The 15,616-nt window shown below is 37.8% G+C and overlaps 1 long non-coding RNA gene across 1 annotated transcript in view; it reads left to right on the top strand.

The window, feature by feature from the left end:
* The first annotated feature begins 3,093 nt into the window (after positions 1-3,093).
* Positions 3,094-15,616, top strand: part of LOC120462227 (uncharacterized) — a 58,877-nt gene continuing 46,354 nt past the window's right edge. Inside the window, exon 1 of the long non-coding RNA XR_016145779.1 lies at positions 3,094-3,208. This is a non-coding gene — a long non-coding RNA (uncharacterized LOC120462227). The remainder of the gene's footprint in view (positions 3,209-15,616) is intronic.

Below are 15,616 nucleotides of genomic sequence, written 5' to 3'. Positions count from 1 at the left end.
AGATCATTGGCTCTTCAACACTCTCCAATGTGAGTTTATTTACAAACCCTACTATGACGAAGGTTTGGGTCATGAATGTTAATTTATTCACGTGGCGTATGGCTTTCTGATTTGCTGAAAGAGTGACGTTTATGAGAGGGCGTCAGTGAGGTGGCGAATCATAACGAATACTTTATTGTGAGGGCGTGGCTTGTCACGCATATTTATTGACTTTTGTGACTGGATGCCTCAAGGTGACCATGCAACGTCATAAATGACGTTATTCATATTCTGGCCGCTATGATTATAGGCTTGTTTGAGATGCGCCTCGCCTCGCCTGCAATGTAGTCGAGAGTAGGCGGCTGCAGTGAGGGGAGGAGTGAAAAAAGCGCAATAAAGCCGGACAGATCTCGGTTCTCGCAGTGAATCAGACACCTGTGAGATCAAAGGCGGATATCGCGGGATTAACGGGATTCACGCTCGTGCACGTGTTGCTAATAAACTGGATGTGATTTAAGTTCTGTTGCTTTTATATAAAAATACATATAATGAACAAGACACCCAAAGTACTTGTTATTTAATTACATTCCAAATATGTGTTTATCAATCTTTTTCTTTAATACAGACGTGTTTTTATATAGCCTATTGTTTTAACAAAAATGAAATATAACCCATATGGCACTGTCAGAGAGTTTATTCACCCATATGTATACACATAAAACATGATATCAGTTTTAAAATCAAACATTTTAAAAGAGAACAATTCATCTGTTGTTCTTTTATTTTTATTTTTATTTATTTTACTTTTTTATTAGAATGCAAGTTACAAACATAGCCTACCTACAAGCACCACAATTCGTGAAACAAATGGCCTATTATACAGCGACAAATAAATAAACATCAGAATAAAATTAATAATAAAATAAATAAATAAATCAAAATAAGCTTAGCTTAAATAGACAGACTTACAAATTTCATCATCTATAAAATGAGAGCTATTTTTCACTTGAACATTTTAGAGTAGGCCTAGTATATTTGAGTTACTGACTATAGCTTTCTTATTTTTAACCCGTTTAAGAGATTCACAATATATATATCAGTTTCAATTTGAAAAAATAAAAAAATAAAACATGGCCTTGATTTGGAGAATTTAGCTTAATGAATATGGAATTTACGTTCATCACTGTTGTTTAAACCAATGAGCATTAAGCTGTGTCGTCAGCAAGTCGTTTCCCATCATGCTTTTGATCAGCGCAGTCGGTGGAGAGCAACTGCGCGCGACTGCAGAATCCGACCCTTCCGCCTTGCGCTCGCGAGAGTTTTTTGACATACGTCGGCATGACATCAGAGCCAGGCGGACCGTTCTCGGACACATTTCTAACCGGCATGCATCTCGCGCTGATCACCGGTGATCGATTCTGCGCAGAATTTGCTCATCTCAAACAAGCCTAATGATTTCAATGAAAGCATCTCATCATGGGCAGACCCGAGTCGTCAAAATGCGAATTAAACTTCATCACAGATTTATACGTCACATCTGACACATGAAAGGCTGGTTAGCCTGTATTGCAATAGGCATATCGTGTGAGGAAGATAGTATTTGTATCACATAGGCCTACAATTTAGCCTATACTTAAAAAAAATCCAGACGTTTTTAAAACGTCAAGATAATTATTTTATTTTAAAGTAAAAAATTAGGCCTATTTTAAGAATTTGAAATTCTCCCATTTATACATAGGTAGGCTACTGCTTGTAATTGATAAATTAATTTGACCAGAAAACTGTAAAACAAGAGTAAAATAGGCTATATGCTATTACATATTATTATTATTATATTTTCTTTTATTATTTTCGTAGATTCAGTAACATTCTTTAGGCTATCTGATCAGTACAGTTACGTTTCTCTGTTTTTTTTTTCTTCGTTATCCTTTTAAACTTTTGATAAGAACAAATCCTGTCTAGACGCAACCTCAAGCCACTGCTCTCCATTGATGCCAAAATTAAGACACAGGCCCTTTGTCAAGTCAAACACTATAAGCTTATGGCGATCAGCGATCAAGCTTGGTGAAATGATTACTGCGGATTTGACCTAACACGTTTCCCACAAATAAAGTTGTTTATCGGGTTATGCCAAACCTGAGTTCAATGTAGCGTGATGAGACTTTTAGCCTACACTTCTAATTGGAAAGATTCAATGTTTTTTATTGAATTTTTGCCATATAGGCTATATATATATATATATATATATATATATATATATATATATATATATATATATATATATATATATATATATATATATATATATACACACACAGTATATATAGGCTAGTGATATATAGTGATATTATCCGCTACATTTATTATAATTTCTTGTTAATCCTGTTGTTTATCGGTGTTTCTGTAACTATTAGTCTGTCTGTGTATACAAATACAGGCTATATCGTAAAAGCGCTGACTTTTGTGTTTTTTTCCGCTTGAGGAATCACCTCATCCTCAATGTCACTCTCTCTGGAGAGACGCAAGAGCCCCAGATCTACAGCGTTTAAACCCATTAAGGCGACACTCAAATGCAAATCCAATGCTGCAGATATATTATAAGGGACCTTGGCTGGAAAAATTAGATTACGCTGCAATTGCCAGCGGATAATGTGCTAAAAGCTTTCCCACTAAGCGTAACTTCTTACTGAATATTATTCACACTTTCGGGGCCGATGTGCCCAGCCGGCCAAAGGCGACTTTTAAAGATACAGAAAACCCCCGTAACATGCCCGTCAGGTGCAGTGTTGCCATGTCCGCATGTTATCAGCGACTTTGGCCAGTCACGACTTTGCTATCGCTTGGCAAAAAATAGCCAATGTAGTTGCCAAATATCCCCATCTACAATATTAATGGATGTAGTTTTCCCTCTTGCATTTTAATAATCTTTTTGAATGTGTGTGTGTTTTACAGGATAGGCTTATAATTATCCTAGTGACTAACTTTGTGTGCTCTATGTTTTTTTTTTTTTTTTTTTGCAACTCTCTTATTATGACTTTATCGAACCACTTTGGTTGTTTTCTTGTGAGAACTGGCAACATTTTTTAGCATAGCATTTCATACTGGCAAAACTAGTAGAGAACGTAAACAGGAACACACCTGACGGATACATTTCGAGGATGGCCTGCAGTTAAACGACTGTTTTAATCATTTCGGTTGGTAGCCTACATCCGACAGGGATCATATAACGGTGAGCCAAATTTTACAATTAGCCTACTGTTAGCCTATAGCTTGATTATTTATACATAGGTCATCCGTCATCGCGTAAACAATGTGGTGAATATGTTGATATTTGGGCTATAATTGAGTCTAAAAGTGTCATTAATTTCATCCCATTAAGCCTATGCCATGTATAGGCCAAATTATTGGCCCAATGAACTTAACGGCTGTTTGTTTTGTTGGACGAGTGTTACAGTGAGTAATGTTTCCCAGTATTATTGCCCAAATACACAGAAAAGGCTTAAGCCTAACCCCAGACTCACTCGTAAATCACTCGTATTTTTGTGCTTTCAGATTATTTTAGATGTGGTGTCCATTTTGTCAGTGTTTAGACTATTGTTTTGTGTACAAGTATTGCTTTATGTCCAAAAAATAGGGATCAACGAAATATTTCATTTGTGTTTTTGCATTTCCACATTGGCTTTTTTTTATATAATTATCTCATGAAGTGTGAATTATATTGGCAGCATTAAAATTCCTGATAGGCTTATATTAAGTGGATTCATAGTGGATTAATCCAGAGGCGTGAAATACAACAATCATCATCCTTCATTCAGAGGCCTCAACAGGAAAAGTAAAACATTCGGTCAGCTGTACTAAGTTGCCATGGTTAGTAATGACCTTAAAATTCTGGGGCAGCAAAATAAGTCGTGTTGCATCAGGCTAGTTCTAAGAAAATTAGAGGAGCTTTTTCAGTTTCCCCCTTCGCTTCCAAGTGAAGGCATGCCCTTCCCGAGCTAGCCCGGGCTGACAGGCATGCATAGGCCGAGCCAGTGTCTCCGTTCATATGACTAATTAGACAAGCTTCACGCTGCGCTGTTCTTTTTGATGCTGAGCTCTAGTGCTAATTGCCACGTCCGTCTCGGGGCACATAGAGGTTAAGTTCAAATGCAGCGCCGGCTCGCTGCACTCCTCCACCCCGCCGTCTAAACCCTTCCCTCTACCCTTTTTTTGCCCTGACCTGGGCCGGGGCCGGAGCCTGTTGGGGACAGGCTTGGGATCAGGCGGTGTGTGTGCAGGGAGCATAGACTATAGAGGATAAGTGTTCGGAGGAGAAGGAGGGGTAATGCGGAGACGTATCTCAGATTAGGCTCATTAAGAACTGAAAGCGAATGAGGTGTCTTTGCTCAAGCAGGGATAAATCAACCCAGGAAGTTTGAGACTGACCTCTTGCCTTCTCATCGCCTCAGACCCCTCTGTGCTTCCAGCTTGTATCAGGGCCCATCAGAGGGGGAAGGCGGCCCCAAGTAAGAGCGAAAATAGTCATTAGTCTTGTGTGAATGAGTGAGAACTTGTCAGAGTGCTGCTCATAGTTTGGTTTACGCAGGGTGCCAATGATGGATGTGGCTTTGACTTCTTGAGGGTCACCTTTAACACTAGTTGTCTTCTGTTCACACCACATTTACTTTCTACTGACGTGGTCTGGTCATTGTTTTAGTTTTGAGTTATGTTTATTTAAATCAAAGCTAAATCATTTATTAGAGGATGACTCTAATGTCCCAAGTATTTTTCATTTAAAAATGTGGATTTTATTTGTATTCAATTTTCATCTTTCACAATTACCATAATACAGTTCTCATTGTCTACAGTGATTGGCAATTATTTGCTAAAAAAAAAAAAAAGGTTAAATTGAAGTTAACTGATTAAACAATAATAATAATAGCTTATTTTGTTAATGTATGTTTCATTTGTCCATTTTTTAAATTCATTTTACACACAAAATAAACAAATATTATATATTAATAAAGGGATAGATTTTGATCAAATTTTACAAAAGGTTTCTATTTCTATTTCTAGAGCCCTTCTACGAACTTTCTATATTTGAAAGAATCCTGAAAAATATGCATTGTTGTTTGCACAAAAATTTTAAACAACGGTTTTCATCATTGATAATAACAATAAATGTTTCTTGAGCACCAAATCAGCATATTAAAATGATTTCTGAAGGATCATGTGACACTGAAAACTGTAGTAATGATGCTGAAAATTCAGCTTTGCATCACAGTAAATAAATTACATTTAAAAATATATTCAAACATAAAAATAACAGTTGTAATTGTTTTAAATAAAAGTGGTCTTCCACCTGAAAAAGTGTCAGAATCACTGCCATGCACTAACCTAAAGGGTTAGATTAACAAAAAAATAAAAAATCTGTAATCATTTACTTACCCTCAAGTCTTTCCAGCACAGTAAGACTTTCGTTTATCTTCTAAACACAAATTAAGATATTGTAAGTCCTCATGTAGTTAATTTAGCCCCGCCTCCACTCACTCACACCAGCTCAGAGATCCACTCGGCCAACTTTGCTGTTTTATTTTGATTACGTTATATCAAACAAACCATGTTTACCATCTCAGTCTGCCTTCTAACAATCATCAGAAATGCTTTGAACAATTCAGAACATCAGTGGAGAAAGGCATATAGTTCATCACAACGTCGTAATTTACAGTACATCGTATACATTATTCACCTGCTAAAAAAAGTTGGAGTAAAAAGCTCAATTCATATAGATAATTTTTTTTATCTCTTTATGAACGTTTGAAGTGGTAGTTGCGTGACAGAAATCTCTGATTTTCACTTATTGGTGAACTAACCCTTCAGCGTAGTTATTAGTTATCACTTTAGTAATAATGCAGGAGTGAACCATCCTATATCTGCCCACAAACGGTGTCCTTCCAGAGAGTGTGATAAAAGCGTTGGCATGGGCAGCCCAGTCTCTCCATGGTCACACCGGTCACAACCTTCAAAGGTCCCCATCAGAGATGTGATTGGATCTCTCTCACTGCCCCTGTCTTTCAGCTCTCTTTATCTCTTTTCCTCCCTCTCTCACATTGGCAATCTGCAGAAAAAAAGGAGACGGCGTCTGTCCTTCCCCTCCCCTCCGGTCGTTTTCTCTGAGATGCTCTCCTGTCCGTACACGACTATCGGACATTCTCCTGGTCAAACAAGTGTAAAATCTTTAAATGGGAATGTTTGACTTTGCCACAGCCATGAATAATAGAGAAGCCTGGTGGTTAAAAAGTGTACTAATGTGGTTTAACACACTTGCGAAGGAAGAATATGAGCAGCCCATCCCATGGGGGAAAGGGTGTGACGGAGAGAGGATGTCTGTGATGCTGAAAGCCTTTTTGCAGCATCACACCGATGTTGTTGGGGTTTTAGCGGCGAGCGCGCGGTGATAAAAGCCATCAAGACTAGCAGGTCTCCGGTAATACAACAAACTGCAGAGGGACCGGAGCCTACAGACATCTCTTTAAGGAGCACTTTAATTGTGTTTCTACTCGGCCGCTTCTATCCCATCCCCCTTGTGCCTCTCCATCGGTGATCACATTTCTAAAAAGGACTAAAGTGGGAATCGTACTCGACGCTCTAAACTCTGGGCGTTGACTTGGTGTCCTTTCTTTACTTTGACCTCTGCTTTTGATCTTTTCTCTAAACTTCCACTGATTTTAAAGGGATTTGAAGGGTTAGATTACTTAAAAATTAATACTCATTATTCAAGTCATTATTTATCAAGACTTCCTTTTTCCCAACTCCCAAGTGAATAATATTGAATGTTTGATATGTGCTCTTTTCCAATTGTTATTAGTTTTTGAAATGCATTAATAGACCAACGTTGTTATTGCCAAAAAAATCTTTCCGCCAACCATAGTTCTGAAATCTCATTTGCATATTCCAATATGCCACATGCATTTTTGATATTTGATGTTAATGATGCCGAACACCATTGATTCTTCCACCCCCCCCCCCCACACACACAAAACTTTCCTTCCTGTCACGAATCTTTGTGAGTCAATTAGTTCGTTTTGTTCGTTGAATGAACCAAATGACTCGGGAAAAGATTCATTCATTTTGATTTGAACAGGAGAGTCACGAACGCGGATCACAGAACAGAGCAAGGCGAGCATTTGAGCTTATGAAACTTAAACTTTTTTATTTGATAAGACCCTTATTCATCGTCTGGAATCATTTAAAGCCCTTTGAACAGTTTGCAGTTTGTACTGAAACTCTCTTTTGGACCTTGAACCATTTGGTTCCCATTGAAGTCCATTATATGGAGAAAAATCCTGGAATGTTTTCATCAAAAACCTTAATATCTTTTTGACTGAAGAAAGAAAGACGGACATCTTGAATGACATGGGGGTGAGTAAATTATCAGCAAAAGTTTTTTTTTTTTTTTTAAAGTGAACTACTCCTTTAAGTAACTGGCCCCAGACTGTTTGCCCCCAAAACAACCCATAAAATTAGCCCATATGTTTTCTTTTGTTTTTCACAGATGAAATATGTTTACAACAGCATGAGGGTGAGTAAAGAATGACACAATTTTCATTTTGTGGTGAACACTTGTTTAAAAAGTACAAACAAAGAATTTAGAAAGAGTGAGAATGTTTATCTGGCTCTGTTTATGTGTGTGGATTTCACACACTTTCTTACACATGATCTGTATTAATTTAAGAACTGTGAGGTTTAATCGCACTCAGTCTTGATTTATGTAGGGTTTTGCAGACTGTCGGATTGAGCCGCTACATAGTGTTTCCACCACACGCATGACACAAGTGGTATATTACACTAACATAACATTTGGGGTACTTAAGTTCACTAAGATTGCAATAAAGGCCTATTGTTGTTGCCTCTAAAATCTAACCAATGTCAGTCTCACGCAGAAGCCTTTTCTTAAGTATTTAGTGGAGATTTTCTCAGAGATTTGCCCTAATACACTTTACAGGGTCAAATATAGCACAATGTGAGTGTTGAAGGGACAAAAAAAAAACTATTTCAGGCTTTTGAAGGTATTAGCACAGCTTGTGAACTCCTACTCTGTTCAGGGTGTTCAGCACTACAAATAATAATTTCTACAAATTGTAATACTTTCTGTTATGGTTTATTTTTTTCATCATTCAGTGAAGTATTATAACACTTGGTTTATTTTTAATATGGCATTGATTTTTATGAGAATGACATAAATTTCTAATATACTAAAATTGTTGGTACAGTGTTGCGTAAGCTCAGTTCCTTTGTAATCTGTCACATTTAATTTCTGCATCTGGCAGATGCTTTTATCCAAAGCGACTTACATTGCATTTCAATGTACACATTTTTACATTCTTAACAGTTCTTGCTTTCCATGGGAATCGAACCCATGACTTTGGTGTTGCAAGAGCCAACACTCTACACTTTGAGCTACTGGAAAGCTGTCAAAATGTCAAAGCAATTTTTAAAGGGTTAGTTCATCCAAAAAATGAAAATTCTGTCAGTATTTACTCACCCTCATGTTGTTCCAACCCCGTAAGACCTTCGTTCATCTTCGGAACATGAATTAAGATATTTTTGATTGAATCTAAGAGCTGGATCACTCCTGCATACTAGTCCATGAAGAATTGAAACTTTCCGGCCTCGAAAAGTTATTAAAGACATCGTTAAAATAGTCCAAGTGACTACAGTGGCTCAATCTTAAGATTATCAAACGACGAGAAAACGTTTTGTGCACAAAAATAACGATTTTATTTGTGATTGTGAAAATGTGATATTTTTAATTTTGTGACATTTTAATTAGCGCAACCTCAGTTCCTCTGTAGTCTCTGTTTCTCATTTTATAATGAGAAATTTTAGATTTTGATACATTTCAGTTAGCATAACCTCTGGTCGTTTTTCTGTCAAAATGACGAAGCATTTTAAATTTGTTTCAATGCGTTTTAAAATGTTGGTAGATTTCAGTTAGCGTAACCTCAGTTCCTTTGTCGTCTGTCAAGTGTATGGGTGAGACCAAGAGTGAAGGTGTGAAACAGACAATGCACTGGTATTCATCACTCCACGACTGACATCTGAGGTCAAGCCTCTGTTACCATGATGAAATGTTCTCTTTAGTTTAAATATACGCTCAATTAAAATACTGCTAGAAAGGTGTGGGGGAGTGTGGCGTTGAGCCCATTTCCCCCTGAAATGCCCCATGCTGGGGACTCTCTCTGGAGGGGAAATCTTGCTGATTAGTCAATGATTGAGTTTTTTGTGACCTAAAACTTCGAGGATAAGACAAGTGGTGGGAGAGAGGGTGCCAAGGGGGATGTGAAGACAGGGAGGAGGGGAGGTGAGGCCGAGGTACAGGAGGGCTTCCTCGTGCCTCCACTGGAGCAGAAAATCTCTCTGAAATTGGTTAACGTGCAGACGGCCTTCATCTGTCGTGGCAGGGGGTCATAACTAAATCTCCCCCCGCCCCCCCCTGGGCAGCGTCCATTACCACCGTTGTTTGTCAGGCACATGGGGCTGAGAGTGTCACTGCTTCCCAGACATCCCGAGTGTGGCTCATTTTGCTCTCAAATACTCCGGTTGCATTAGCACTCCATGAAAGGCGTGAAGTAAACACAGACAGGGACATTTACACCATTACAAACTGCTAGGTGTCTCTTTTGCTCGTCCTGTCTCTCTGACAAAATATGAGTAGAATAAGGAACACTTAGTTGCCTTAAGGTCTATTTGAGTTGTATTTTTACAACTTGTGCGTATCTTTATCTTTAAATAGCATGATGTCAAGTGAATGGGATTAGGAGCTCACATGATGACGATGGAACATAGAACCATTAGACATAATGAATTGTACCTGTAGGTTGTTGTTAAAGGGGAAGTTCACCCGTTTACTCACTTTCATGTAATTTGAAACCACTCGTTTTTATATATTTTATCATTTTAAATGAGCCTTAATTTTTCCATTTTATTTCAGTTTACATTTTATTTTAAGTACTTTATCTTAAACTTGTTTTATGCTAGTTAGTCTTTATATTTTTTTAATTCATAAAAACTATGTTATAGTTTTAGATTTAGTTAACAAAGAAAAAAAATGTCTACAAAGTACAGTACTGGACCCCAATGACTTTTCAATCTATGAATAAAACTGAGACAAAAGTATCAATAATATAATGTTTCTTATAAGAAAGAAAGTCGTACAGGTTTGCAATGAGGTTAGGTAAATTGTGATAATTTTTACTTTTGAGTAGGCAACCAATCAGAAATCCATAGCAATGCCTTGGTAACCACCCAAGTCACCTTCAAGTCAAGTCCCATTTATTTAAATAACCCTTTATGCAATACAAATTGTTTCGAAAGCAGCTTTACAGTGATAAAAGGAAAGGTTCAGTGTTGATTCAGTACTGTTGTAAAGATCATCAATCTATAAAACAGCTCTGCAGAAAAACAGTGATGTCGTTGTCCATCTTCAGTTCTTATCAAATTATGTCAGTGCAGTCAAATCAATAATATTGCTGAATAATAAGTATCCCCAACTAAGAAAGCGAGAGGCATCAGTGGCAAGGACTCCATCAGGTGACAGAATGGAGGGAAAAAACACCTTTGGAGAAACCACTCAGTCGGAAGGGCCAATGAACAAACACAGTGATATTATGATTCAGGCTCAGCAAGTCAGAAACCAGATTGTGGATCGGTAGCATTCAGATATTCTTCCAGTTCCTTTCGCTTTGAGATCGGATTCATCACGCCAGTATGGAGACAAAGCTGGTCATCGATCTGTGCAGAGGACTTGTCTGGGTTTTGCTGGGGGTCTGTCCCAATGTCTGTCACCAAGTTTTTGTCATGAATATTTGTGATGATGTTCTGAAACTGTGGTTTTTCTTACCTTCATCTGCTTACCATCAGACCTCCTTGGAGTCATCGTGTGAGGGTTCTCCTTATCTTTCCAGGTCTGAGGATGAATGTACAGATGAGACCTTAACCTTTGAGTTCTTTTATACCACAGCATTGGTGTCTCTGGACTGTTGTTAGTGTGTTATCAGACTGTGGATTTGAACTCTTTTCTCAGAACCTTGAACTTTAGACCCAGTGGACATGTGTTGAGGTCAGGCAGAGGGAGGAGGGCTGGAAGCTTGCAGTCTGTCAAGGGGTTAATCCTACTGGCCTTAACTTTTCAGAAAAAACCCCAATTATGACCTCTCTCACCAGAGCATAACAACTGACCACATGAAAATAGTTAAAAAGAGAAATTTGCACCCGGAGAACACAGTATCTCCGAAGTCTTGTGTTTGTTAGTTACTAGATATTTTGGCTACTCTCAGTTCCATTTCACAGATTTTACCAATTAATTCAAAATCTAAATTTAAATGAATAGATTTAAACAAATTCAGAATCTTCCTTTCAAAATGTATTAGTCTATTACCACCCCTCAAAACATTGTTCAGATGTTGTATTTCAAGACATTTGTCAGGTTTTTGTCCTTAGGACTAATTTCTTACGTATCTAATCCCAAGCCTTTTGCTAATTCCAAGACGTCATTTTAGAGCTAATGGAGGGTTAGCCCTTGATAGCCGAGTAATGCAGTGATTAGAGAGAGGGAGAAAAAGCGAGAGAGAGATTATTACCTGAATCTATGTGTCTCTCCGTCTCAACAGTGTTCAGCAGCAGCGTCTTTACTAATAGCGAAACTGTAAGTTCATCTTCTCCAAGAACAGCACCCTTTAATACCTCGCTAGTGAGAATGTCATGAAGCTTTTAAGTTGCTAAACTATTTTACTAATGAAATTGTCAGAGCACGTTTCTGTCTCTACTGTATGTGTGTGCGTGATTGAGTGGGAAAAGAGAGTATGTACTTCCCATAAAAAATGAATAAAACATAATTTGGAGGCAAAAATATAAACAATTTGCCATTTTTATCCTATTGTTTACTATATTTCTTTGCTTGTTCAGTGTCATTGTGCACAATTGGTTTTAAAAATGATGATAATAATAAGAAAAGTTTCTTGAGCAAATCGGCAATGATAGAATCAATGTTAGAATGAATGTTAGAATTCAGCTTTGCCAGCACAAGAATAAATTACATTTTATAATATATATTTCAATAGAGAGCTGTTACTTGGTGAATATAAAATACTTATTAATAAAATTATTAAAAACACATACCGACCCCAAACCTTTGAAAAGTTTTGGATATATGATTTTAGGACATTGTTAAAGGAGTAGTTCACTTTAAAAAAAAAAACTTTTGCTGATAATTTACTCATCCTCATGTCATCCAAGATGTCCATGTCTTTCTTTCTTCAGTCGAAAAGAATTTGCGGGAAAAAAAAACATTCTAGGATTTTTCTCCACATAAAGCACTTTATGGGCACCAAACGGTTCAAGGTCCAAAAGACAGTTTCAGAAACTGTTCAAAGGGCTTTAAACGATTCCAGACGTCTTATCAAGCGAAACGATTGCTCATTAAAAAAAATAGCATGCGCGTTCGTGACTCTCCTGTTCGAACTCGTTCATCAAAATAAACGAATCTTTTCCAATTTGTATGAACCAAATGAAACGAAAAAAGATTCGTTCATTTTGATAAACAAGTTCGAACAGACGAGTCACGAAACTCGCATCACAGAACAGAGCAAGGCGACCATTTGAGCTTATAAAACTTAAACTTTGCTATTTTTTTAGCTTGATAAGACCCTTATTCATCGTCTGGAATCGTTTAAAGCCCTTTGAACAGTTTGCAGTTTGCACTGAAACTGTCTTTTGGACCTTGAACTGTTTGGTTACCAGTAAAGTCCATTATATGGAGAAAAAATCCTGGAATGTTTTCATCAAAAACCTTAATTTCTTTTCGACTGAAGAAAGAAAGACATGGACATCTTGGATGACATGGGGGTGAGTAAATTATCTGCAAAAGTTTTTTTTTTAAAGTGAACTACTTCTTTAATATTGAACAAGATTAACATGGACATGTTACTGGCTATATCCTGAAATGAAACGTCTTCTCCTGTCCTGTTACATTGGCTTGACCAATAGGGGTATAGATAAAATGCTGAAGCTGTGCTTCTAAACGGTTCCTAAGTGAGTGCCCGAATGATATCAGACCACAAGGCTGGTGCTGACAATTCCTGCAATCACTATATTTGTAGACAGTTAGCTTCTAAAGATGCCGTCAGGCCGAAGCGATAAGACATGAGCTGACCTGCTTCGTCTCTGTATGTGTGCGAGATACATGGGGTCAGCCGATGATAGCGCCACAGGATCAGAGACAGAGAACCAGTGGAAGGATGCTCTAACAGCCTGGGTCCCACAGATTACAGGAGGAAATGGCCCCCAGGAGATGCCGAGGCTCCTCGGCTCTCCTCCCTGCCTGTCAATGCCCTCCACGAATGATGGACTTTCTCCTCAATATCACAGTGCATTTCTTATCCTGTAAGGTAATGAAATCAGGCCTGACAGCACACAGTGACATTCTGCAGTGCCGCAGCATTATTGGCTAATAAACTCCCTCTTTTCTCTCTAGTCATGAGTCAGACAGGAAATCCATTACGCGATGCTAATTTTATGAAAAGCACCACCATAAAGTTAGAGGTTGCTGAATGGCCCGGAGGTATAACGGAGAAATGACAACACTGAAATGGCTTCACCAGTGTATTAATAGGAGAATACGGGAATACTTCGTAATGGTTGGTTAACCCATTTACTCGCAATCCCATTTCCTTTAGTTTAACTTTCCTTTTTCTGAAGCTCTGTCATATAAGATGGATTCTGCACTTGGTTCATTGATTTGGCTTCAGAACGACCGGATGCATATTGCGCTGATTTCTGAAACATTCTTAAAATGAGGTTATCTATAAGCAGATGCTTTGTATTATTGCTTTTTTTGTTCCCGATGTCACACGCCATATAGATACTATGCAACAACTATAACTTAAAGACTATCATTGTGTAGTATGGATTGCTTTACAAAATATATGCAGACTGATCTCATGAAATGGCGTATTTCCATTTCCATGTTCATCAATGTTGTTGACTTACTGTTATATTACTGTATAAATATATGACCTACCCCAACCCCGTCCCTAAACCTACCCGTCACTGGGGTTAGTAGCATTTATGAGTCTTCACCTACCATCCTAGGAAAAAAAATATATCGCTCCCCAGATGTAGATCTACATTTTGCTTCGTTTCGCTCGGACAATTAAAGGCGTGTACATGCACGCGGAATCACTCGGACATTTAACGGCGTGGACATACACATACTCGGACAGCTCAAAATGTGCATAGATAACTCGCCACTTGACTTGAAAGTGTGTTGTCATGATGTCATGTTGGTATATCATGCAATATACCTTTCAAAATTTGGGCTCGGTAAGATTATTTGAATGCTTTTCAAAAGACGTCTCTTATGTTCACCAAGGCTGCATTTTGAGAAAACAGTAATGTTGTTAAATGTTATTGCATTTTAAATCCATTTTATTTAAAACAACTGTTTTCTATCATAATATATTTTAAAATGTAATTTATAATTTTTTAACATCCTTATTACTCCAGTCTTCAGTGTCACATGATCCAACAGAAATCATTTGAATATGCTGGTTGTTGTTAGAATGCTAATATGCATTCTAATATTTTGGTTGTTGAAAACAGTTGTGCTGCTTAATAATTTTTGTGGAAACTATAAGCGGACGCTACGAAATGGGAACTGCTCGCTCTCACACTCCCTGCTTTGTGTTATCAGTATATTTTGTGATGGTGGTGGGTGGGGGCGCTCAGGCCTGGTGTGGAGACGCTGTCTGCCCACTCCCCCTCGAATGGAGCCAGGCTTGGCTGATAAGCCGCGTCCCAGGCCTAGCAGGGAGCCAGGCCTATCTGAGCCCCCTGAGTGACTGGGTGACACGCTCTTCCTTGGCCCTGGCAGATAGACAGGGCAAAGGTACTGCACAGTGAGGAAGAGGAAGGAGGGGATAAGGATGGAGCCATTGTCAGCACCGCTGGGAACAATCTGCAATTTTCCAAAATTGTATGGATTACAGAAAAGTCATCATTTAGTTGTCCCAAGCCTGCATGACTTTCTTTTCGGGAACACAAAAGATGATATTTTTAAGAACGTTTGGGTCCAAACAACATTGGACCCTTTGACCTTTTTTTAAACTATTTTTTTTAACAACTTTTCACAGAAGAAAAAAAGTCAAATGTGACAGAACTTTCATTTTTGAGTGAACAGTCTCTTTAAGCAGCTTACAGAGGAAAACACCATTTAAACAAATCTGTAATATAGTAAAGTTTCACTGCAGTTTATGATATTCTGTGTAGATGGCATGCCGTATTTATAGTATGACATATGATATCTCTATAGCGGTTTTTAAACTTTAAGATGATCTTCTTTTGCGGGACTCCCTCCCTAAATATAAATATATTTCAATTAACGCAGATGCATTCTAGCATGTGTGAAAATAATAAACAAAATATTATAGAGACAGCATGCTGTTGGATAAATTACATAATTTTAGTAAAGTATATTTTCAAAATACCTGGAAAATATTATTGGCAGTGTTAGATGTCCAAAAATGAAGAGAAACATTTTAAGTTTAATTCTGATTTATTTAGCTCTTTTAATGTTTTTTTTTTTTTCTAAAATTATCCA

The sequence above is a fragment of the Pimephales promelas genome, chromosome 12, assembly GCF_988280905.1.
Source record: "Pimephales promelas chromosome 12, fPimPro1.hap1.1, whole genome shotgun sequence".
Classification (NCBI taxonomy): Eukaryota; Metazoa; Chordata; class Actinopteri; order Cypriniformes; family Leuciscidae; genus Pimephales; species Pimephales promelas.
This window is presented reverse-complemented; position numbering and strand designations above follow the sequence as displayed.